Source organism: Mytilus trossulus, chromosome 13 (assembly GCF_036588685.1).
Source record: "Mytilus trossulus isolate FHL-02 chromosome 13, PNRI_Mtr1.1.1.hap1, whole genome shotgun sequence".
Classification (NCBI taxonomy): Eukaryota; Metazoa; Mollusca; class Bivalvia; order Mytilida; family Mytilidae; genus Mytilus; species Mytilus trossulus.
Genome location: NC_086385.1, coordinates 15079409 through 15107379, shown reverse-complemented (window position 1 = coordinate 15107379; position 27971 = coordinate 15079409). Strand labels below are relative to the sequence as shown.

The following is a 27971-nucleotide window of genomic DNA, read 5'->3' as shown; positions in this document are numbered from 1 at the left end:
TTACTTCATACCAAAAAAGGTATTACTGAAGGCATAGTCAAATAAGTTGAAAAGTAAGTCTTTCCCAACTGACACTTCATTGGAATCAGGAATTGTTAAGATCATTTTGTTAATGAAGGTATTTGCAGTCGGCATGAAAGACGTTCCTTCAACAAATTGAATCGACGGGTCAATACTGTAACCTAGCCTGGTTCTTCTTCCGTTCCAGTTGCAAACCTCAAAATACATCGCAGATCTACCATTCCCCTTCGTCCACCTATTGAAATAAAAAAAAACTTTACAATTTCTCGAATAATAAACTATGTTTAGATAATTCACAACATCTTACATACCTAACGATATCACAGACACAGGACTGAAGGAAAGCACAAATTCTAAAAAATATAACCCATCTGGAAAAGAATCATGTCCTCTTAAAGTGACATTGGCCTTTTTCCTATACACTACAGTTTTAAAACATCACCGCGATGTCTTTTAGTTTTGTTTCAAATGACATACATGTATGCTCTAGTGTCTTTTTGTTGTTGGGATGTACAACTACCTAGACACGTCCACTTGTTTTGTTGTCCATCTAATGAGTTAAACTTTTTTCAACTGATTTTCATAGTTTTTTTCTTATGTTGAACAGTTATACCACTATCCCAGGTTAGGGAAGGGTTTTGGTCCAGTTAGATGTTAAACCCAGCCACACTCTGTATGTATGTTCCTGCCCCAAACCGAGAGCCTGTTGGTTTTCATTTGAATTGTTTTAAATTGTTATTTCGTGCCGTTTATATGCGGTATGGGGTTTGCTCATTGTTGAAGGCCGTACAGTGCCTATAAAAATTTTGAATCAAAACCAAAAAGTATACAGATCTTAAGATTGATATAACAAAGAAGTGTGTAAAGTTTTAAGCAATAATCATAAATTATTTTTGAGATACGGTGCGACATGTAAAAAAAAACCTCCCCTGTTTAACAAAATACTTAACTAAAAAATAAATTTGGATCATCACCAAAAAGTATACAGATCTTAAGATTAATATAACATAGACATGTGTACAGTTTTAAGCAATAATCATAAATCGTTTTTGAGATATGGTGCGACATGTAAAAAAAACCTCCCCCTTTTTTACAAAATACTCAATAACTCAAATATGAAATTTTGAATCATCACCAAAAAGTATACAGATCTTAAGATTGATATAACAAAGAAGTGTGTAAAGTTTTAAGCAATAATCATAAATTATTTTTGAGATACGGTGCGACATGTAAAAAAAAACCTCCCCTGTTTAACAAAATACTTAACTCAAAAATAAATTTGGATCATCACCAAAAAGTATACAGATCTTAAGATTAATATAACAAAGACATGTGTACAGTTTTAAGCAATAATCATAAATCGTTTTTGAGATATGGTGCGACATGTAAAAAAACCCTCCCCCTTTTTTACAAAATACTCAATAACTCAAATATGAAATTTTGAATCATCACCAAAAAGTATACAGATATTAAGATTAATATAACTAAGAAGTGCTTAAGGTTTTAAGCTATAATCAAGATTTGTTTTTGAGATGCGGTGCGACAAGTGAAAAAAACACATTCCTGTTTAAGTTACAATGTGCTGTATCTCAAAAAGTTTTAATCTTATTTTCACCAAAAAGTATACAGATCATTTGACCATCATAAGAAACAACTATATTAAGTTTCATGAAATTTGGATAAGTCGTTCTCAAGTTACGGTGCGACATGTTTACGCCGGACAGACAGACGGACAGACAGACAGACGGACGGACACCGGACATTTGTAAACCATGATACGTCCCGTCAAAATTTGACGGGCGTATAAAAAGTACTCACTTGCCGCTTCTCTTATGTATTTCACAAAGAGAGAATATATTGCAGATTCTCTCTTTCTTCTATTTGAACCTTCTGGGCTGAACTGAGGTGTCAGAATTGAAGTAAGTTGTCTGAATTTCATGTGCTGTTGAGGTCCAGGAGTGAACAAATGGACCACCATAGGCAGTGTAATTGATAGCTGAAATTTCAAGGAATTAAACTTATTGTCTGATGTCAAAACTTTTGGTACGTAATCTAAATTTGAAACTGGAATATATACAAAACATTAGTTCTGGTTTACTTTTTAACAGATATTCACCAACTTTCCATTTTAGGCGCCGTATTTGATATAACTTAATAGGAAATCCTATTTGAATTTTCTATAGACTCGAGCTCGCTCTATTAATCACAGAGAAGAACCGGAATTATGAGGCTCTCAGATGTAGAGTTTGTAATCTCCAAGTGTTGAACATCTGCTCTTCTTCTTATATAATATGAATAAGTTTGCTGCTTTTGCAAAAAATACACATAAAATGTAACGGCAATATTCATGATACCGTGGATACCAGAGGTGGATTTAGGGGGTGGGGCCTTTTTGGGACAAACATTTGGTTGCTTATATAGGGAATCACATAAGCGTGACTGGAGCGGCCCCCCTCTTAGGCAGTTAGTGGGTCCCAACTTACGAAAATTCCTGGATTCGCCACTGAACACTTAACAACATTAATTACTGTAAGATGAGATTTTGGGAGTGCGAGATTTGCAACATTGGATTTGGATATAAACACAAAGGGTGTCGTATACTGTGGAGGACATGCGTACCCTTCCGGAGCAACTGATTATCCTCCCAGTATTAATAGAGTTCGTGTTGTTTAATGTTCATTTTTCTGTTATTGTATAAGTCTTTTTTTTTTCTTTGGTTTGACAGTTATTGTATTGGACTAACTTAAATTTATTTTCTACAAAATATTTCTATGATACTTCAGCATCAATTGAATGTACAGGAAAATCATATAAAAAATGATAGATGATAATTCACGCCTGGTAAACCATCTAATCTCAACCAAAATGTTGAGACGGAAAAAAGTATTCTGGCACTTCCTGTTGAGTCTTTCTGGTTCAAAATATTCAAAATAAACATAGAGTAGGTCGACTTTTCGTCAATTAACTGAAAATCAATGACTTTTTTGTAAAATAGGAGAATGTCATGCCATAGATAAATGATAATTGTAGCTAATATGTCTCTGTTTGGTTCAAAATATCTGAAATTAAAGTCACAATCACTTTTCTCCTACGGATTATCATGTTTACTTTCTTTGAATCCGATAAAACTGCTATGGTTTTAATGACTTAGCAAGAAAATATGTCAATTATTAGTGTTTTTTTATGCTCTACGATAACCACATCTGTTAAGTGCAAATATATTTTTTGTCAAGCCTATTCTAAGCAGGAAAATGAAAAATTCTAAATGGTTGAGATATAAAGGTACTTGTTGAGTCTTTCTGTCACAATGTTGAGTCTTTCTGGTTATTCTGTGTCATAAAGTATATTATTGTTAAAATATGGGCGCTGAGGTTTAAAAGTTCAAATTAACTACGACTAGCAATCCAACAAGCGTGCAATATTACTATATAAAGACAAAAACTGCTAAAACAGCTATGCTAAAGTTTAATTTAAATAATTATATGTAATTTCTATTGTAAAAATAAAGTTATTTCCCAAAATGAACAACGAAACTATATCAGTGAGCGGTACTATTCGAGTTTACCTTTTTGCGGTTAACCTGATATATGTTTTCTGTATGTGGTAAGTTAAAATCTAAATACTGATACAATTTCTAAAATTGCCGATAGAAAAATGTATGCTTTATAAGTATAAATAAGATTATTTTATAATATTTATTTATTATTATGTTTTTATTTAGATGATTTTGATTCCGTTATTAAATTTAACGCTAATTTCAATACTCATGATTGGGCTAGTAGTCAGTTTAAATCAATAGATGAGGAATGAAGAAGGAAAGAGGACATCATTATTCATTTTAATTTGTAGCCAATCATGCCTATTTTTGTTTTGCTCTTACCAGGCAACCATATTCATAAACAAAAATCTCCTGTCTCTCATCCCAACAAATAAATATAGATCAGATGTTTTTTTCTTATCTAATACAAGTTAAAATTGATGCTAATTTTTAACGCCCAGTGACAAATAGTTCATGCATGTTCAGGAAAACACGAGAGAAAAAGTCGGGTATATAATATTAAAACGAAGAGATGTGATATGATTGCTGATGACGCAACTATCATAATATGAAGAAGTGGATGGAAGCGATAATAGGAAACCATAAGGCCTTCAACAATAAAAAAAAACCAAAAAGATACTGTAAAGCCGTTTATAAAACGCCATGAAAGTGTGAAACAATTCAAACGATAAAACTAATACGGCCTATATAAATTATACAAAACAAAACAATTTGAAAAATACCAAATATAAGATGAGACATGAACCAACGACAAACACTAAACTACATGCTGCTGACTTGGGACAGGTTCATAAAGAATATGGCAGAAGTTGTTCATATAAAAACGAAGATGTGGTATGATTGCTAATGAGCCAACTCTTCACAAGAGACCAAATGATACAAAAATTAACAGCTATAGGTCACTTGACCATACGGCTTTTAACAATAAGCAAAGCCAATACCAAATAGTGAGCTATATAAGGCCCCGAAATCACAAATGTAAAACAATGCAAAGGATAAAACTAACGGCCTAATTAATGTATAAAATAAAGTGAACGAAAAACAAAGAAGTAACACAGCAACAAACGGCAACCACCTTGTTCCTGTCCCAAGTCAGTAGCCTGTAAGTCACTGACTTACTTACAGGCTACTGACTTGGGACAGGCACATACATACAGAATGTGGCGGGATTAAACATAGTAGCGGGATCCCAACCATTTCCTAACCAGGGACAGTGATTTAATAGTACAACAAATAGTTTGTGAGCGCTCGATCCTCCTCGAAGCTGAAACAGTAGTGTAGTAGTACAATATAAGAACAACCTGTGCAAATCAGTACCAGACTCAAGCTGGCAGCCACTTTTATCGGCCAATCAAGTTAGCAGCCACTTTTTTCCAGCAGCCAATTCTGACGATATGTCTAAAAACCCAAAAACCGCATGAGACTCAAACGTTCCAAAAATTGCTAAATCTTAGTTAAATAAAGTTTAACAGCGGAATTCGACAATTTCGCGGCTTGTACTGCTTCTAAAAGCATTTAATTACGTTTTGAAAATATGTGTATGTGAAGTTAGCTGCCGGTTTGTTATTTGATATTCGATATTCAATATACAACCGGTTGCTAGCAGTCGGTTCAACATCAAATTTAGTTGAAAATCAAAAGTATGATTTCATAGTTAACAGGAGTGAAAAATTACGTCGCAAATAGTTTTACGACCCCTTCAAGCTGTCGTAAATTCTCGTTGTCCTCGAATATAAACCCTTATATAAGTTGCATATTTGTCTTTATGTAATAAAGATTTTAATCAATAAAACGAGAGATTCAACAAAGATTTAATTCAACATATAATATATAAAACTAAAACTAAAGCCGGCCACTCTAAAACATTCCAAAATATAAAAAGAAATATCTATGGAAAGCCAAAAAAGGAATAAATATACTGTGAAAACCTACGGGAGACTGCTCAGATGACAGTTATACCCCTGGTGTTTTAATACACCAAATTCAACGATATTATAGACTCTGTAGTATATAAAATTGGGTGTAGAGATTAACGTGACTATAAGGATCTTGGATTATGGGTATTGAAAATACATAAATGTGCAACTTTGAACCTCTGTGGTGGCCAGACGGGCCCGGATCCCAGAAAAATATTTAAGTGGGGAATAGCTTGGGTTAATACCTTTAAAATGAGCTAGGTCCGGTTCGGAACTTTGCCGTAGGGATATACCGAAGAGTACCGAATGTGTAGTTGATATGACAAATACGTAACTGGGCAACTTTGAACCTCTGTGGTGGCCAGACGGGCCCGGATCCCAGAAAAATATTTAAGTGGGGAATAGCTTGGGTTAATACCTTTAAAATGAGCTAGGTCCGGTTCGGAACTTTGCCGTAGGGATATACCGAAGAGTACCGAATGTGTAGTTGATATGAAAAATACGTAAATGGGCAACTTTGAACCTCTGTGGTGGCCAGACGGGCCCGGATCCCAGAAAAATATTTAAGTGGGGAATAGCTTGGGTTAATACCTTTAAAATGAGCTAGGTCCGGTTCGGAACTTTGCCGTAGGGATATACCGAAGAGTACCGAATGTGTAGTTGATATGAAAAATACGTAACTGGGCAACTTTGAACCTCTGTGGTGGCCAGACGGGCCCGGATCCCAGAAAAATATTTAAGTGGGGAATAGCTTGGGTTAATACCTTTAAAATGAGCTAAGTCCGGTTCGGAACTTTGCCGTAGGGATGTACCGAAGAGTACCGAATGTGTAGTTGATATGAAAAATACGTAAATGGGCAACTTTGAACCTCTGTGGTGGCCAGACGGGCCCGGATCCCAGAAAAATATTTAAGTGGGGAATAGCTTGGGTTAATACCTTTAAAATGAGCTAGGTCCGGTTCGGAACTTTGCCGTAGGGATATACCGAAGAGTACCGAATGTGTAGTTGATATGAAAAATACGTAACTGGGCAACTTTGAACCTCTGTGGTGGCCAGACGGGCCCGGATCCCAGAAAAATATTTAAGTGGGGAATAGCTTGGGTTAATACCTTTAAAATGAGCTAGGTCCGGTTCGGAACTTTGCCGTAGGGATATACCGAAGAGTACCGAATGTGTAGTTGATATGAAAAATACGTAACTGGGCAACTTTGAACCTCTGTGGTGGCCAGACGGGCCCGGATCCCAGAAAAATATTTAAGTGGGGAATAGCTTGGGTTAATACCTTTAAAATGAGCTAGGTCCGGTTCGGAACTTTGCCGTAGGGATATACCGAAGAGTACCGAATGTGTAGTTGATATGAAAAATACGAAAATGGGCAACTTTGAACCTCTGTGGTGGCCAGACGGGCCCGGATCCCAGAAAAATATTTAAGTGGGGAATAGCTTGGGTTAATACCTTTAAAATGAGCTAGGTCCAGTTCGGAACTTTGCCGTAGGTATATGCCGAAAAGTACCGAATGTGTGTCTGGTATGGAAAATACGTAAATGGACGACTTTGAACCTCTGTGGTGGCTAGACGGGCCCGGATCCCAGAAAAATATTTAAATGGGGAATAGCCTGGGTCAAGACCTTTGAAATGAGCTAGGTCCAGTTCGGAACTTTGCCGTAGGTATATGCCGAAAAGTACCGAATGTGTGTCTGGTATGGAAAATACGTAAATGGGCGACTTTGAACCTCTGTGGTGGCTTGACGGGCCCGGATCCCAGAAAAATATTTAAATGGGGTATAGCCTGGGTCAATACCTTTGAAATGAGCTAGGTCCAGTTCGGAACTTTGCCGTAGGTATATGCCGAAAAGTACCGAATGTGTGTTTGGTATGAAAACAACGTAAATGGGCGACTTGAACCTCTGTGGTGGCTAGACGGGCCCGGATCCCAGAAAAATATTTAAGTGTGGAATAGCCTGGGTCAGTACCTTTGAAATGAATTAGGTCCTGTTCGGGACTTTGCCGTAGAGATATACCGAGAAGTACCGAATGTGTAGTAATTATGCCTCGGGCCATTATAGACATCCTCGACCATTAATACAGACCTTGGACATATAACAAGGCCATTATAAAAACACCCTTTCATTTAAACTATAATTCAAAATACGCTTAATATGGACAACTGTAAACCTCTGTGGTGGCCAGACAGGCACGGATCCCAGAAAAAAATATTTAAGCAGGTAATAGACCGGGTCAATACCTTGATATTGGGATGGGTCTTGATAGAAAATTTTCCGTAGCGATATCCCGTGAAGTACTTAATGTGATGTTGGTAAGGACAGAATTTCTAGGGGAAGCATTGGTCCCTCATAACAAGAAATGTGTCACGGTCAAATTTGCATTACAAACGTTCATCTCACCATCATGGGTTGTTCCTAAGCTATGAACAGATAAAGGTGCTGAACTTTGCAGCAAAGAGGCTGAAGAGTTTCGTCAGAAACACATTGAACTGTACTCTACCGAGAATGAAGAAAAAACAAGTTTCTTTGAATGTTGGATGAGAACAATGAAAATTATCTTTTCTAAATACTTTTGGCTTATTCTACGCGTACTAACATCGATGTGTTGAATAATCTCGTTCATCAGTATAACACCTCCAAACATAGATCCATTAGGATGACTCCTTTTAATGACAGTTAAACTAAACACGAACACAAAGTGTACGGAACTTTTATGGTAATCTTCTTCCATTAAAACAGGGTAAATTTAAAGTAGTCGATACAGTTTGAAGTACTTTTTAAGAAAAGCGTGTTAAAAAAGGAATACATCCTTAGATGGACCGAGGAAGTCTTAACTTTGTCCCACGTATAGAACACTCAAACCCAAACGTATCGTACCATGGATTTTAATGAAGTCTACGTAAAAGGGTCCTTTTAAGAACCTTAACTTCAGAAAAACGAACCAAGGGTGGTTTAAAATAGATCTTTATTCAATGGAAAATGTACTTTAAGTCCTTTAATTCCTGTATTTAACAATCAGATTTGCAGTAAAAACCTTTTAGCAAGTATAGTCTTTGGCAGTTTGCACAAGATCATAAAGGCTACTTTCCCTATGCGAGCAATATGGTGAAGGCTTAAACATCTGGGTTATATCTTTACCAGGTAAAGAACCACCTAGGGTTTTTGATCTCACACCAGCATGTTTCAATAATTCACAGATCATCAGACTCTCTCGATCTTCCTTGTTTTGCTCTTAAGCTTCCATTGACAATGGACGTTCCAAGAGTGCATCAATGTTTCTATGGGTCAAGTTTTTAATCTTATGTACCTAAAGTTTTTGTTGCAGAGTGGTCTTAAACTCATCTACCTTTTTCTCAAGTTCTTTAATGGTTGTTATTAAATCTTTCTCTAGTCGTTTTATATCCGTCTCCAATAGGTTACACTGGGATTGTAATGTATTTCTCAATTTCCATAGAATCCAAAATTGTCTGTCATGTGTTGTAGCAGATCTTGATTTCAAGAAATTTACCATTAAATAGGGAGGGAAGGAAGTTTTATGGTCGGGTTGTTGTTTCTTTGACACATTCCCCATTTTCATTCTCAACTTTATTTGCTAGTTGTCGTCCAATGGGTTACATGTTCCATAACGGTAGGATAAAAAGGTTTGGAAAGTACGGTAACCCGCATTAACAAACTTCTCAAATATGAAAAGTTTTAACTGTTCTCTACAATTTCCCATTGAGAGTGGCTTTTTTGGAAGTAGAATGTTGTGTACACGTAACACTTATTTGAAGTTTTCGAGCCTCCAAACGGGCGCGAAATTGCAATCATCTTTCAATATCATTCATATTATTTTAACATATGATAAATGTTGTTGTTCCTTATAAAACAATATGTTTTAGAGGTTTGATAAATCCAGGCATTGTTACTTCTATCACCGTACGTCTCTTAGGTATTCGTTTTCAATTTGAAAATATCCATGTGCCAATGTTCTGATTCCATCCTCTAAAATGTAACGTGTGTCATCTTGTGTGTTAGTTTCTTAAGTCATCACGATTTCAAGGTAACTGCGAATGACGTTCCTTTTTCTATGACAACTTTGGTAGGTCATAAAACACGGCTGGTTATGGTTACACGGAATATTCTGTCGATTGACCTGTTTGGTTTTTCCTTAAGCTTTCCTTGTGTTTTAACCATCTTTCATTCGATATTAAAACATCTTGCACGAAGCCCTACAAACTCAGCAATCATTTGACCACCAAACGTATCTTCAAACACATCAATCACTATTTGCTGACGTTATTTGGAATTCAACGATAGGTTGTTCGTACAATAGTTAAGTGTGTCAAACTTGTTTGAATTTGAGATACTATGTCTTTAGAAAGTCGTCAGATGGAATTTAATAGACTAGATTATCAGTGTCGGTAAACAATAGTCGAACTTTGTTTCCGAAGGTTTCATAATGAATGTCGTACATTAAAATCTTTGAAATGTCTAAGATGCATGCTCCCAAATACACATGCTTGTCAAATTTGAGTTCGGTTTTCTTCATGTGCACGATTGTTTTTCGGTAGTCACTTATTTTATATTCATCCGTTTGAGTATGTGTACCATGGAATTTCCAAACTTTGTTCATCAGTTTGAAAAAAATGGTTTTTTTACTGACAGGGTGGTAGTTATGGTTATAAGGTGAATATTCAGGTAAATGCAAATTTCAAGCCTACATGATTGTTTAAATTTTAACACATGATACACTTTTGTTAATACCAACCCATTTGAATAACTCTGTTTCAAATTTCTATCATAAAGAACATACTGTACACCTTTGTCGGATTTGAATACGGTACCAACTTATGAAACTTATTAATTTCTGTTTTCATGTGAAAACTATACATCGTTAAGCTTATCGTAAAGGTCGACTGAGTAACCAAATCCCATTCAATTATGTACCCAACCTCATCCTCCTCTTTCCACATGTCAATGACTTCAAAGTCGTCCACTAATTCAAAACCCTTGTTGGCTACGGTTCTGACATGGCCAACACATACTCATACTTAGTACTACTAGTTAAGTATTCCAAAAAAGTCATTGGGAAGGTTGTGGAGGGTCGCATTCACTCATGTATTTGTTGTTGGCCACCAAATGTCCATGGCTTATTTGAGCACAGTCCCCTCTCGTGTTGCTTATTCAAACAGAAGTAACAAGTCTGGGTCGTGTAACAATTGCGATCTAACTTTGCTTATATTTAACGCCGAATCGTAAGCTATCCCTGGTGTGTGTAATAATGAAATACATCAAGGCCCGTAAGCTTTTAAACAAATGATACTAGTTTTCAAATATATCATCCAATTACACAACGTCTCTTTTCCAGTACACATCACGGTAGTCTTGTAATGTTTGACAATTAAATCTAGTTAACACATGTTTTGCTTGAGCATAGTCATCCACACTAATGTGTCCATTGTTAAGTTGATTGTAAAACTGGTCAGCAAATGGTAGTTGTATTTTCTTCTTCTTATGAGGACCCTTCATGAAATCGTAAGGGTACACACTTTGTTTATCATTCAATCATAATGCTCCTAAAACAAGACTTCAATACCTTGCATTGGTTCAGCTTTAAATGGCTAAATAAATAAAATAACATAAACATACACTAATCAATGAATAGAATGTCTTACCCATCAACTTTCTTAGAAAGACTAATGTTCTCTTCATCGGTATTTGGAATGCAGTTCACTATACAGTTCAGTATACCCCAATGCCTTTACGAACAAGTGGGCGTCATACATTGTTACGTTGTGAAATATAATGGAAACATAGGTAAGTAAGTGTAAGTTACATTAATTATCTGTGCTGCATCACGATACTTACGATCAAGTGGTCGCGATCACGCACTTTGCCTTCCCTAATTCATCATCGTACATGTGACAACGTGAACTCGCTTTAAAACATTGGGGATCTTCTTCAGTCATCACCAGGTCTTTTTATCCATGTACAAGTCTGCAATGTCCTTCATCTCCCCTTCCTAACAAGCCACACATATATAACCATGTCTCCCCCTTGGTACACTTTTGTTTCTTTGTATTTTGAATTTCCACCATCATACCTGACGCGGTAGTAAAAAACCTGAAGGTGTATTTTGTTGGTAAGCATTCGTGTGAGCTTTTGACTCGCCAGGTTGTCATGTGTCTATATGTTATAAGTAACATTAAACGTCACCATAATTAACATAAGGAAATCGCATTTTACTTTTACAGTATATCTTATAAAGGTATCTTCTTCAGGTATCTTGATTTTCACTCCAGCCCTCTAATCAAAATACTAGTACTATGAATTTTCGTCAAAAATGTCTTCTCTCAAACAGTGCTTCTTACACTTTCGATAAAAAATACTTTAACATTGTAGATGACACTTTGGCTCTAAACAAATGGGATAAACTTTTTTTTATCTATCAGTAATGTTGTTTAGTTACATGTCTGCGTGGGTTCTGTCCTTTCCGATGTTCTTTGAAATTTTTCTCGGGTTCTTCATTTTTTCAATCGTTGTTGTTTATTTCAACACCATCATACCCAAACACGTTGATAGAAAAGCTAGTTCTAGTATTTAGCCTTTAAAATTGGTCAATGTGTTTCAAACACATGGGGGAGACTAAACCCTTATGGTTCAACTCATTTTCACGTGTTTTTTTTATATTGGCGCACTTTGTGTGTACTTTTCTGATTCACCTCTTTATGTGTACTCTTGATAACACAGCTCACGTTAATAATGGCGTTCTTTTGTGCTAGTTTTACTGAAAGGCGAATGTAATATTTACCCTTTAGGGGTACAATTTATCCATATGAAGGTGTAATTCTACAATATGTCTTAACGGTCACCCCTTCAATCACGCATGCAATATGCTATACTTTCATAACTTTGAACTTTAGTTAAGTGTCTTAGTTGGTTGATTCAGTAAAAATAACTTCAGTTGACCAAAAAATGGAACAACTTTCAACTGTTACGGGGTTGGTTTTTACCAACTCTACTCGAAGCATCTACTGTACCTTCGATGCCTTCTTAACTTGTGTGCTTCTGACATTTTACTAATCAAGTGTATGCAAAGCACTTCGACTTGCCTAAAAATGGTTCAATGGTCACTGTGGTAATTTTCTACCATCTTTCGCCTTAATAAGAGATTCCTTTGCTATGTCTTGTTGAAGTCATATTTCCTTAATCTAGATGTATAAGGTATTCCACTTTTTTTTTTTGCTTGTAGTATAAATACTTTTTTGGAAACACTTCTGTACGGGTTCACACATGATGCGTTGACATCAATAAGCTTTACCAGCACTTCCTTTGGTTTTCTGCTTTATCCTTTTAACCCAAAATCCTTTGCCAAGAGGGTACCCGTTTTAAGAAGTAAACTTATACCTGTAGGGCATCACTAGCCCTTATGAGACGTTGGGAATAATTTTCTGGTGAGTACCTACTCCGGAAAATATTTGTTTCCTTTATATTATTTTCATGCAAAATGTGACTAGTCTACCCAACTCAAGGTGGTTTTTGAAAAGTTCCTCTTGTACATATTCCTGCAAATATCGAAATGTTTCGAATAGTATTTTTTTAAATGATTGTGCCTTTTTGACTTGGTATTCTGGAAAGTACTCGCTGTCATACCCAATCTAATGCATCATTTTTCTAAAAACTTTGTTTATTTCTTTAACTCAACATACACTTAAATATTCTTAACAGAAAAAAAAAATCAATTGTAAATTATCTTGAAAGGGTTCTATGAAAATATGACTCTGTTTTATTAGCTAGGTATGACATCAGTTTTACTCGGATTTTTGTCATTTGCAATCAACTTACAGAACTTAGTGTAAATTAACAGCAGTCAGAATGTAACGTTTAATATTAACCCTGAAGTTTAAAGTAGCATCTCAGCAAACTTCGCATATTAACAACACATTCGGTACTTCTCGGCACATTTCTACGGCAATGTTCCGAACCAAACCTAGCGCATTTCAATGGTATTGACCTGGACTACTCCTTGCTAAAGTAATTTTTTGGGATCCGGGCACGTCGGCCATCGTAAGGATTCAAAGTTGTGTTTTAACGTACTTTTCATTTAAACCACACAATCGGTACTTTTCGGCATATACCTACGGCAAAGTTCCGAACTGGACCTAGCTCATTTCAAAGGTATTGCCCCAGCCTATTCCCAACTTAAATATTTTTCTGGGATCCGGGCCCGTCTAGTCACCACAGAGGTTCAAAGTTGCCCATTTACGTATTTTTCATATCAACTACACATTCGGTACTCTTCGGTATATCCCTACGGCAAAGTTCAGAACCGGACCTAGCTCATTTTAAAGGTATTAACCCAAGCTATTCCCCACTTAAATATTTTTTTCTGGGATCCGGGCCCGTCTAGCCACCACAGAGGTTCAAAGTTGCCCTTATGGCAAATTTTCATTATTAATCCCACACTCGGTACTTTTCGGCATATACCTACGGCAAAGTTCCGAACTGGACCTAGATCATTTCAAAGGTCTGGACCCAGGCTATTCCCCATTTAAATATTTTTCTGGGATCCGGGCCCGTCTAGCCACCACAGAGGTTCAAAGTCGCCCATTTACGTATTTTCCATACCAGACACACATTCGGTACTTTTCGGCATATACCTACGGCAAAGTTCGAACTGGACCTAGCTCATTTCAAAGGTATTGACCCAGGCTATTCCCCACTTTAATATTTTTCTGGGATCCGGGCCCGTCTAGCCACCACAGAGGTTCAAAGTTGCCCTTATGGCAAATTTTCATTATTAATCCCACACTCGGTACTTTTCGGCATATACCTACGGCAAAGTTCCGAACTGGACCTAGATCATTTCAAAGGTCTTGACCCAGGCTATTCCCCATTTAAATATTTTTCTGGGATCCGGGCCCGTCTAAGTCGCCCATTTACGTATTTTCCATACCAGACACACATTCGGTACTTTTCGGCATATACCTACGGCAAAGTTCCGAACTGGACCTAGCTCATTTCAAAGGTATTGACCCAGGCTATTCCCCACTTTAATATTTTTCTGGGATCCGGGCCCGTCTAGCCACCACAGAGGTTCAAAGTTGCCCTTATGGCAAATTTTCATTATTAATCCCACACTCGGTACTTTTCGGCATATACCTACGGCAAAGTTCCGAACTGGACCTAGATCATTTCAAAGGTCTGGACCCAGGCTATTCCCCATTTAAATATTTTTCTGGGATCCGGGCCCGTCTAGCCACCACAGAGGTTCAAAGTCGCCCATTTACGTATTTTCCATACCAGACACACATTCGGTACTTTTCGGCATATACCTACGGCAAAGTTCCGAACTGGACCTAGCTCATTTCAAAGGTATTGACCCAGGCTATTCCCCACTTTAATATTTTTCTGGGATCCGGGCCCGTCTAGCCACCACAGAGGTTCAAAGTTGCCCTTATGGCAAATTTTCATTATTAATCCCACACTCGGTACTTTTCGGCATATACCTACGGCAAAGTTCCGAACTGGACCTAGATCATTTCAAAGGTCTTGACCCAGGCTATTCCCCATTTAAATATTTTTCTGGGATCCGGGCCCGTCTAAGTCGCCCATTTACGTATTTTCCATACCAGACACACATTCGGTACTTTTCGGCATATACCTACGGCAAAGTTCCGAACTGGACCTAGCTCATTTCAAAGGTATTGACCCAGGCTATTCCCCACTTTAATATTTTTCTGGGATCCGGGCCCGTCTAGCCACCACAGAGGTTCAAAGTTGCCCTTATGGCAAATTTTCATTATTAATCCCACACTCGGTACTTTTCGGCATATACCTACGGCAAAGTTCCGAACTGGACCTAGATCATTTCAAAGGTCTGGACCCAGGCTATTCCCCATTTAAATATTTTTCTGGGATCCGGGCCCGTCTAGCCACCACAGAGGTTCAAAGTCGCCCATTTACGTATTTTCCATACCAGACACACATTCGGTACTTTTCGGCATATACCTACGGCAAAGTTCCGAACTGGACCTAGCTCATTTCAAAGGTATTGACCCAGGCTATTCCCCACTTTAATATTTTTCTGGGATCCGGGCCCGTCTAGCCACCACAGAGGTTCAAAGTTGCCCTTATGGCAAATTTTCATTATTAATCCCACACTCGGTACTTTTCGGCATATACCTACGGCAAAGTTCCGAACTGGACCTAGATCATTTCAAAGGTCTTGACCCAGGCTATTCCCCATTTAAATATTTTTCTGGGATCCGGGCCCGTCTAGCCACCACAGAGGTTCAAAGTCGCCCATTTACGTATTTTCCATACCAGACACACATTCGGTACTTTTCGGCATATACCTACGGCAAAGTTCGAACTGGACCTAGCTCATTTCAAAGGTATTGACCCAGGCTATTCCCCACTTTAATATTTTTCTGGGATCCGGGCCCGTCTAGCCACCACAGAGGTTCAAAGTTGCCCTTATGGCAAATTTTCATTATTAATCCCACACTCGGTACTTTTCGGCATATACCTACGGCAAAGTTCCGAACTGGACCTAGATCATTTCAAAGGTCTTGACCCAGGCTATTCCCCATTTAAATATTTTTCTGGGATCCGGGCCCGTCTAGCCACCACAGAGGTTCAAAGTCGCCCATTTACGTATTTTCCATACCAGACACACATTCGGTACTTTTCGGCATATACCTACGGCAAAGTTCGAACTGGACCTAGCTCATTTCAAAGGTATTGACCCAGGCTATTCCCCACTTTAATATTTTTCTGGGATCCGGGCCCGTCTAGCCACCACAGAGGTTCAAAGTTGCCCTTATGGCAAATTTTCATTATTAATCCCACACTCGGTACTTTTCGGCATATACCTACGGCAAAGTTCCGAACTGGACCTAGATCATTTCAAAGGTCTTGACCCAGGCTATTCCCCATTTAAATATTTTTCTGGGATCCGGGCCCGTCTAAGTCGCCCATTTACGTATTTTCCATACCAGACACACATTCGGTACTTTTCGGCATATACCTACGGCAAAGTTCCGAACTGGACCTAGCTCATTTCAAAGGTATTGACCCAGGCTATTCCCCACTTTAATATTTTTCTGGGATCCGGGCCCGTCTAGCCACCACAGAGGTTCAAAGTTGCCCTTATGGCAAATTTTCATTATTAATCCCACACTCGGTACTTTTCGGCATATACCTACGGCAAAGTTCCGAACTGGACCTAGATCATTTCAAAGGTCTGGACCCAGGCTATTCCCCATTTAAATATTTTTCTGGGATCCGGGCCCGTCTAGCCACCACAGAGGTTCAAAGTCGCCCATTTACGTATTTTCCATACCAGACACACATTCGGTACTTTTCGGCATATACCTACGGCAAAGTTCCGAACTGGACCTAGCTCATTTCAAAGGTATTGACCCAGGCTATTCCCCACTTTAATATTTTTCTGGGATCCGGGCCCGTCTAGCCACCACAGAGGTTCAAAGTTGCCCTTATGGCAAATTTTCATTATTAATCCCACACTCGGTACTTTTCGGCATATACCTACGGCAAAGTTCCGAACTGGACCTAGATCATTTCAAAGGTCTTGACCCAGGCTATTCCCCATTTAAATATTTTTCTGGGATCCGGGCCCGTCTAGCCACCACAGAGGTTCAAAGTCGCCCATTTACGTATTTTCCATACCAGACACACATTCGGTACTTTTCGGCATATACCTACGGCAAAGTTCGAACTGGACCTAGCTCATTTCAAAGGTATTGACCCAGGCTATTCCCCACTTTAATATTTTTCTGGGATCCGGGCCCGTCTAGCCACCACAGAGGTTCAAAGTTGCCCTTATGGCAAATTTTCATTATTAATCCCACACTCGGTACTTTTCGGCATATACCTACGGCAAAGTTCCGAACTGGACCTAGATCATTTCAAAGGTCTTGACCCAGGCTATTCCCCATTTAAATATTTTTCTGGGATCCGGGCCCGTCTAGCCACCACAGAGGTTCAAAGTCGCCCATTTACGTATTTTCCATACCAGACACACATTCGGTACTTTTCGGCATATACCTACGGCAAAGTTCGAACTGGACCTAGCTCATTTCAAAGGTATTGACCCAGGCTATTCCCCACTTTAATATTTTTCTGGGATCCGGGCCCGTCTAGCCACCACAGAGGTTCAAAGTTGCCCTTATGGCAAATTTTCATTATTAATCCCACACTCGGTACTTTTCGGCATATACCTACGGCAAAGTTCCGAACTGGACCTAGATCATTTCAAAGGTCTTGACCCAGGCTATTCCCCATTTAAATATTTTTCTGGGATCCGGGCCCGTCTAAGTCGCCCATTTACGTATTTTCCATACCAGACACACATTCGGTACTTTTCGGCATATACCTACGGCAAAGTTCCGAACTGGACCTAGCTCATTTCAAAGGTATTGACCCAGGCTATTCCCCACTTTAATATTTTTCTGGGATCCGGGCCCGTCTAGCCACCACAGAGGTTCAAAGTTGCCCTTATGGCAAATTTTCATTATTAATCCCACACTCGGTACTTTTCGGCATATACCTACGGCAAAGTTCCGAACTGGACCTAGATCATTTCAAAGGTCTGGACCCAGGCTATTCCCCATTTAAATATTTTTCTGGGATCCGGGCCCGTCTAGCCACCACAGAGGTTCAAAGTCGCCCATTTACGTATTTTCCATACCAGACACACATTCGGTACTTTTCGGCATATACCTACGGCAAAGTTCCGAACTGGACCTAGCTCATTTCAAAGGTATTGACCCAGGCTATTCCCCACTTTAATATTTTTCTGGGATCCGGGCCCGTCTAGCCACCACAGAGGTTCAAAGTTGCCCTTATGGCAAATTTTCATTATTAATCCCACACTCGGTACTTTTCGGCATATACCTACGGCAAAGTTCCGAACTGGACCTAGATCATTTCAAAGGTCTTGACCCAGGCTATTCCCCATTTAAATATTTTTCTGGGATCCGGGCCCGTCTAAGTCGCCCATTTACGTATTTTCCATACCAGACACACATTCGGTACTTTTCGGCATATACCTACGGCAAAGTTCCGAACTGGACCTAGCTCATTTCAAAGGTATTGACCCAGGCTATTCCCCACTTTAATATTTTTCTGGGATCCGGGCCCGTCTAGCCACCACAGAGGTTCAAAGTTGCCCTTATGGCAAATTTTCATTATTAATCCCACACTCGGTACTTTTCGGCATATACCTACGGCAAAGTTCCGAACTGGACCTAGATCATTTCAAAGGTCTTGACCCAGGCTATTCCCCATTTAAATATTTTTCTGGGATCCGGGCCCGTCTAGCCACCACAGAGGTTCAAAGTCGCCCATTTACGTATTTTCCATACCAGACACACATTCGGTACTTTTCGGCATATACCTACGGCAAAGTTCGAACTGGACCTAGCTCATTTCAAAGGTATTGACCCAGGCTATTCCCCACTTTAATATTTTTCTGGGATCCGGGCCCGTCTAGCCACCACAGAGGTTCAAAGTTGCCCTTATGGCAAATTTTCATTATTAATCCCACACTCGGTACTTTTCGGCATATACCTACGGCAAAGTTCCGAACTGGACCTAGATCATTTCAAAGGTCTTGACCCAGGCTATTCCCCATTTAAATATTTTTCTGGGATCCGGGCCCGTCTAAGTCGCCCATTTACGTATTTTCCATACCAGACACACATTCGGTACTTTTCGGCATATACCTACGGCAAAGTTCCGAACTGGACCTAGCTCATTTCAAAGGTATTGACCCAGGCTATTCCCCACTTTAATATTTTTCTGGGATCCGGGCCCGTCTAGCCACCACAGAGGTTCAAAGTTGCCCTTATGGCAAATTTTCATTATTAATCCCACACTCGGTACTTTTCGGCATATACCTACGGCAAAGTTCCGAACTGGACCTAGATCATTTCAAAGGTCTGGACCCAGGCTATTCCCCATTTAAATATTTTTCTGGGATCCGGGCCCGTCTAGCCACCACAGAGGTTCAAAGTCGCCCATTTACGTATTTTCCATACCAGACACACATTCGGTACTTTTCGGCATATACCTACGGCAAAGTTCCGAACTGGACCTAGCTCATTTCAAAGGTATTGACCCAGGCTATTCCCCACTTTAATATTTTTCTGGGATCCGGGCCCGTCTAGCCACCACAGAGGTTCAAAGTTGCCCTTATGGCAAATTTTCATTATTAATCCCACACTCGGTACTTTTCGGCATATACCTACGGCAAAGTTCCGAACTGGACCTAGATCATTTCAAAGGTCTTGACCCAGGCTATTCCCCATTTAAATATTTTTCTGGGATCCGGGCCCGTCTAAGTCGCCCATTTACGTATTTTCCATACCAGACACACATTCGGTACTTTTCGGCATATACCTACGGCAAAGTTCCGAACTGGACCTAGCTCATTTCAAAGGTATTGACCCAGGCTATTCCCCACTTTAATATTTTTCTGGGATCCGGGCCCGTCTAGCCACCACAGAGGTTCAAAGTTGCCCTTATGGCAAATTTTCATTATTAATCCCACACTCGGTACTTTTCGGCATATACCTACGGCAAAGTTCCGAACTGGACCTAGATCATTTCAAAGGTCTGGACCCAGGCTATTCCCCATTTAAATATTTTTCTGGGATCCGGGCCCGTCTAGCCACCACAGAGGTTCAAAGTCGCCCATTTACGTATTTTCCATACCAGACACACATTCGGTACTTTTCGGCATATACCTACGGCAAAGTTCCGAACTGGACCTAGCTCATTTCAAAGGTATTGACCCAGGCTATTCCCCACTTTAATATTTTTCTGGGATCCGGGCCCGTCTAGCCACCACAGAGGTTCAAATTCGCCCGGGTTTAACCTTATTTAAGCAGTCCTCGGTAGGTTTTCACTATACATTTCTGTTTTTGTATTTTTGGCTTTCCATACATATTTATTATTTTTATTTTTAAATGTTTCTTGAGTGATGGTTTTTGTTTTTGTTTGTTATATAATATATTAAATTACATCTTTGGTGTCGATTTATTGATAAAAATCTATATAAAATAAAGACAAATATGCAACTTATATAATGGTTTATATTCGAGGACAACGAAAATTTACGACAGCTTGAAGGGGTCATAAAACGATTTCCGGCGAAGCCTTCCCTCATGCTTTTTAATGATTTTCAACTAAATTTGAATATTTAACCGACTGCTAGCGGCCGATTGGACATTGAATATCAATTATCGAATAACAAATAATGAACGGACTGCTAGCTTCACATACATATTTTAAACGGAATGAAATGCTTTTAGAACCAGTTCAAGCCGTGAAATTGTCGATTTCCGGTGTTAGATAGCATTTAACTAATATTCAGCGATTTTTGGAACGTTTGAGTCTCATTCAGTTTTTTGGTTTTTAGACATATCCCCAAAATTGGCTGCTGGAAAAAAGTGGCTGCTATCTTGATTGGCCGATAAAAGTGGCTGCCAGCTTGAGTCTAGTCAAATCAGTTGCAATTTGATTAACTGGAAAGATCGGTACGAGATACTCAAAAACCGGCCAACTAACAGTAAGACCATAGACTCAAAACATTATCGAACTAAGAGTATTTGCAATTACTGGAAGTTTGTTCAAAGCTAGTTGCAGCTAGTTCTGAAATAAATTGTGTTCTCCCAGACTGAAGTATCAATCAGTACACAACCAACTGATAAAATTTATTAAAAAGAAAAGTATAGGAAACGTCTGGTTTACGTTGCATACTAACATACGGATCGATATATAATGAAAGCATTTGAAAATTGGTAGTCCGAAGGCTTTGATCATCGAAATTTTGCATTAGAAATAATAGTTAGGACCTGAGAAGTTTCTTCAAGGACCACCAGAAAAAAAATGATTTTGAGAACTTTCTGAAAGCTTTGCTTTACTAGTATACAAATAATCCAGGTCGGTTACTTTAAAAAATGAATAAATAGACCAAGGATTTGTATAGTTAGACTATATAAATCCTTGGATAGACTAAGATGTCCTTTTTGTAAATTGATCCGAGTCATATTCCAGACAAATATTAACAAATTATTGTGCATGCAGGATAAGATTATTCTTAAAAATCAAATAGAGGGGGATGACGCCTGATTTGTTTAGCAACATTGAATTGAAGAATATCATAAAGAAAATTGTAACGAACAGAGCACAATTTTACAGTAATGTCTACTGGACGTATGTTAATTTTCTAAAAAAAAATATCGTTAACTTAATTTAATTCATCCAACATAACAAGAACCTGCTGTATTCGACGGCAATTTAATTTTTTTATTTTATTGATCTTCCGTAGAATATCTCCAGAAGAGGTCCAGATTCATTTTTTTTAACTCTTAACCAGAAGACATTCTGGTGATGTACAGAAGAGACCAATAAAACACGCCCCTGCGATTGTGTAGATCGCAGTATTGTCGTGGTACGGTATTGAGGTCTTGCAGTTCGTATTGAGAGTAGCCAACATGTTCAAAACAATCGTGATATGTCGTTGCGAAATCATGTCTAAGTAGGAGCGCGTTAATGTCGTAGTCCACAAATATTGCTGTGCCATCGTATCTTGAGCGCGATTCAAGTCGCAGACACATGTACTTCGCTACGATATAACGTCGATGTTACTATACTACCTTAATACAAACACTAGACTATACCTTAATAATGCGACACAACCACTACGACCATTATACGGTTATGCTTAGCTGTTCAAGACCGTATCCTTTACAAAAGTCGATTCTAGTACGATCAAGCCCGGTGTCCTCATCACGGTCTTCTTAAGAACTGACTGCGATCATATTACTACGACCATTTCCAGCTCTATAGTCGTGTTCATTGTCATTTTCACATAAAGATATAAAAGCTCTCCAGGTTTTGTTTGTATGTATTTTAAACCTCATGTCTCTTTTTTCCAATGGGCCCAACCATGCGTTACACATTTCATTGTTTCGTTTCCACTATCTTTCATTAAAACATCGTTATCTAATCTACATCGACCAGAAATATGTTGTGATTCAGGTTGGATTGGTCGGTCATACATTTTTACTGGATCAGGCGGATAACGCCCGATCGAGGACCTCTGTCTCTACCACTATATATATATATTAATTACTACTACTTCTAGTAGTATGTTTTTGTTCAAATGATACAGAAAAAGGCTAAACATATGTGTGTGTGTGTGTCTATGCTTAGCATGCAAGTTCTGCTTAAAACTGTGGTCACACTTTACCAGATAGCTCGAACGGACACCAAAAGGATGGACAAAATTTTCAATTTACACCATTTTCATTCGTAACTTAGGAGTCCGCGATGTAATGAACAAATTAAACGGACGTGTAGTATGCCGAGAAAGGGTAGGGGTGAAAACGAAATAAGAAAACAAATGTCAGAATAAAAAGCCAATAAATTTGCCTGATCATTATTTAGAAGATTATATAAAAAAGAAGATGTGGCATGATTGCTCATGACATAACTCTCCACAAGAGACCAACATGACACAGAAATTAACAACTATAGGTAACCATACGGCCTTCATCAATGATCAAAGCCCATACCGCATACATGTAGTCAGCTATAAAAAGCCATAAATATTCATGATACTAAAGAAACCCAACATACCAATAATTGTTTTTTCTGACGCGATTTTCAATTGGTATGTAGATCTATCCGTTTTATAATCAATTATCGTTCTGTTATCCTTCTGTTCGTGTCCGTCTCACATCCGTTTTATCCTTTATATGTCCGATAAAGTCCGTTAGTGAACATGTCTACCGGACCTCCTACGGATGTATAACGGACAAGTAACAGATACAAAACGAACACACAGAACGGACGAGTATTGTAAAAAAAATCCGACGAGTCCGTTCACAGGTTTTTAACATGCTCAATTTTTTCCACCGGACCAACCGGACGTCGACTGATAAATTGGATACTGAACGAAATGAAACAGATATGGACCGACCAGGGACGTATATAAGTCCTTGGGACGGACGTCTAACGGATAACAACACTCGTTTCACGGAACGGACGGATTGAAAATAAATTATCCGTTCGGCGTCCGTTCGCGCTATCTGGTAAGGTGTGACTGGATATTTAAGCACGTGTTACACCTTAACGGATAGCGCAAACGAACGCCGAACGGATTACATTTTACAATCTGTTCATGTACGTAAGACGTCCGTTAATTTTCGTTTCATGTCGGTTCAACATCCGTGATATCCATCAATGTTCCTTCAACATCTGTGATATCCATCAATGTCCCTTAATTCTGTCCGGTGGACAATTTCGAGCATGTTCAAAACTTTGAATTGACGGACATTCAACGGATGAAGTGTCCGTTGTTCATCCGGTAGTCGTCTGTTTTTTTACGTATGTGCATGCGTTCTTAAAAAGTGATAAATCTTAACTGCGGGATAATACCTTGTTTACTATAAATATATATACAAATGAAGCATGATTGCCAATGAGACAACTCTTCACAAGAGACCAAAATGACACAGAGATTAACAACTATAAGTCACAGTACGGCGTTCAACAATGAGCAAAGCCCATATTGCATATAAAAAGCCCCGAAATGACAATTGTAACGAAAAAACTTACGGCCTTATTTATTTATAAAAAAAATGAACGAAAAACAAATATGTAACACATAAACAAACGACAACTACTGAATTACAAGCTCTTAACTTGGTACAGGCACATACATATATACTATTGCGGGGTTAAACATGTTAGCGGGATCCCAACCCTCCCCTAATATTGGATCGTAGAATAACAGTACAACATAGAAACAAACTATAAAAATCAGTTGGAAAGTGCTTAATTCATCAGATTGACAAAAATACAAGTGGACGTATATATCAATTTCATTTCAAAAGCACACACGGCGTGTCAATCTAGTACAAAGGAGGGTTTATTTTCATATAACTTTCATGTTTACATTTTATGTACTCGTCCTGCATATGTATTTAGTTAGACCATGAGTATTTTAATGACTCATTAAAACATCAATACTACAATCTGCACAGTTTTACTCCTGTTCATTTTGATTATAAACATAGAAAAAACGTAATAGAAAAATAACTGATCCACTGACATTTTACTTTGTGAAATTGCTACCAGTTGATATATAATCTAACTAATCTATGAATAAAGAGACCCATTCCTGCGATACGTCTATGTATTCTTTACAAAGAAGGAATCCTTTACCACGGTATGAGGCAGAATAAAGGTCTAGTGTTGAAGATTCAAAGTTAAGCACTGATTATGTAAATATATACCACAAGGGGATGCAAATTGTCCAGATTTAAAACTCAGTTCTGTAGATAAAGTTTAGTACTGATGTAAAGCCCAGCACTGCAAAGGTAAAGTATAGCGATGTAGATTTTGAAAAGCTAGCTATTGAGATGTCAAGTTAAGCTATGAAGGAATAAATTCTAGTGCTGGAGATATCAATTACAACATTATTGACTTTCTAGCTTCTGTGCAAATCTGCTTCTCAAACGCTAGACTATTAATCGTCAGAGCTAGACTATTAATCTCCAGCGCTAGACTTTTAATCTTCAGCGCTAGACTATTAATTTCCAGCGCTAGAACTTTAATACAAAAAACACAGCTATTCACTATTCACTACCAGTATTCACTTTATTACAACCAAAGGTCTCTTTAGAAGCTGCTGCCATAACTATACAGACATGATCAAAAATTACAGTTGAAAAAGACAAGATTAAAATGACAGTTGAAATGTCAAACAGTATACGGCAAGTTTATGAATTTTGGCGGTTGTACATTTGTATGTATAATTGATACTAAGCTAGTTGAAAATTTCAATCACCAGAAGATCTCAACATTGTTCCAGAATATCTCAACCGATACCAGAACATCTCAACATGATCTACTTTATAACATATTTAGCTTAATGAAATTATATTAGTAAAGAAAAAGAGCAAACTGTAATTTTATGTTTATAAGGTTTTAGAAAAATACTAATTTACTGATATATACGTTAATTTTATCAATGATTTCACTGTCATTTTGTCAATAGCTGAGTGCACTGGCCACATTTACCTGCAGGAGAAAAGTAATTCCGATGTCATTTTAAATCATATTGGTCCGTGTTGTACACGAAACAAATCCTAATTCAATTATCTATGGCATCACATTCTCCTATTTTACAAAAAACTCATCGATTTCCAATATTGTGACGAAAAGTCGACCTACCCTGTGTTTATTTTGGATATTTTGAACCAGAAAGACTCAACAGGAAGTGCCAGAATACTTTTTTCCGTCTCAACATTTGGTTGAGATTAGATGGTTTACCAGGCGTGTAATTGTAATAGAGAATGTAGTTAAATGGGTAAGTGGCTGACAGACACAGACACACTGATTAGACTAGAAATTGACTACGACTAAGACTGGGACCGGTACTGGGACTGGGACCGGTACTGGGACTGGGACAGGACTGGCTGGGACTGAACTTATTAATTGATTGATCACTTCATATAGTTTTTGGATAGAGGTACAATATTGATATTCTAAATTGATAATTTTTTTCAGATGATTGATTGATTGATTGATTGGTTGATTGACTGACTGATTGATTGATTGATCATGCATGCACTTCTCTTTTGTTGCTAAAAGAGGGGGAAATGGATATTTGAAATAAAATATGTGAATTCAGTTTTTCTCTTTTATCGATATAGACTGATATTGCCCTTTACCTGGTAAATACCCAACGAATCTAGTCCTTTGCGGAGGTCTTTTACACAAGGCCTCATGCTGTCGCTTTTGAAAACCTCTTCGACCAGATCAGCAGAAAGTACTTTGGGAAGTTTTCCATTTTGCAGCAAACTCAGAGCTAGAAAGAAATCGGTTTTAGTTTTAATTTACTTCATCCAGACTAAGGAAAGTTAACACATTCAATACTTGTTTGGATCCCAAAGTCTACAAGAAAATTCATTTTTCATTTTAATCGATGGACCAAGTAGATTAAATAATGGACACAGAGACAAATGCATACCTCTGTAATTCCAAGGATCAATAAACCGGTGAGATACCATTGCTATTAATTTTTGATATCAAAGGCAAAAAGCACAAACAAAAATTATCAAGTCGTTCAGTAGAATTACGGAGCATTTTGATAGTATTATTCAAACTTTAATTTAAACTCTTTATAAGTAATACAAGATATATCTACGTATTTTTACCAAATGTCAGTGTACAAACATGTAGGCCACAGAGAGATTATGCATATTAAATCTTCTTTTTCTACTCAAGATATAAGCATACACTGGCCAAGTATAGTAGCTTAATGCATGCACTAAATCAGTTCACTCCTTAACTCCCCCAAATATAGCTCATAGTGCCATAATTAAGCTGAGCCCAGTTGTCCTTTCGAAGATATTTCCACTAGTTTAGTAATTTATAGACAGTAAACATGGTTAATATAATGCTACGGAAACTATATGCCGGACTTTGGGTGCAAATACATCGGAAAACTTAATGCCGTTGCCTATAATATAACGTCGGTGGCATACCAATATTATGAATAGTGTATTTTACAAACCCATTATTTTCCCCAAAACTACGTAATCGGGAGACCATTCTTTAATGTTGTCAAAATATTGCTCCTTCATCTCTCTAAAGACTATACCGAAAAACTCCTTCCGAGGTCCTCCAAAGTCTGCAGCAGTCTACAAAATACATAGAAAAAGCAAATATATATATTTAGGAAAGCAATAATTATCATTTTTTTTAAACATTCGTTTTAGCTCTATAAACGCCCCCATCTTCTGTCAAAACTGTATGAAAACTCCTTAAAAGGAGTAGGTCCAGTAAGACCCCTTTGGCCCCAAAATGAAGCATTTTTACAAAATTGTTAAAATCTACACTTTTGGCTATTGATTGGTAAGTAGAATACTTCTGGTACACAAATATGAGCTGTTTTACAATTCAATAGATATAGGAAGATGTGATGTTAGTGCCAATGAGACAACTCTCCATCCAACTAACAATTTAAAAAGTAAACCATTATAGGTTAAAGTACGGCCTTCAACACGGAGCCAATGCACATATACCGGGTACTAGCATCATCCAGTCATGCTAAAATACCGAAATCTGTACAATTTTAGCATTTGAGTTAAATTTTAGACGGTTCCCGTCTTAAATGGAAGTGGCCGTATCTGTGTTCATTCTTAATATTAAGATGAAAGTTGTATTTGATGATTATACACGATTCATATAAAGATTGGATGAACACGGATGCAGCCACTTTAATTTTTGACAAAAAACAAACTTATTGAATCGACTGAAGTAGACACTTATATGTTTGAAAAGTTTCCAAAATCTTTTATAAGATGAACCTGAAATTCGAAGCCAGAATCGGCACTTACCGGACCTCCTTTCACAAGTTGGACAACTCGAATGTTATGCAT

General features: G+C 38.1%; 1 pseudogene; it reads right to left on the bottom strand.

Annotated features, from left to right (window-relative positions):
• On the bottom strand, positions 1-27971 carry LOC134694120 (uncharacterized; annotated as a pseudogene).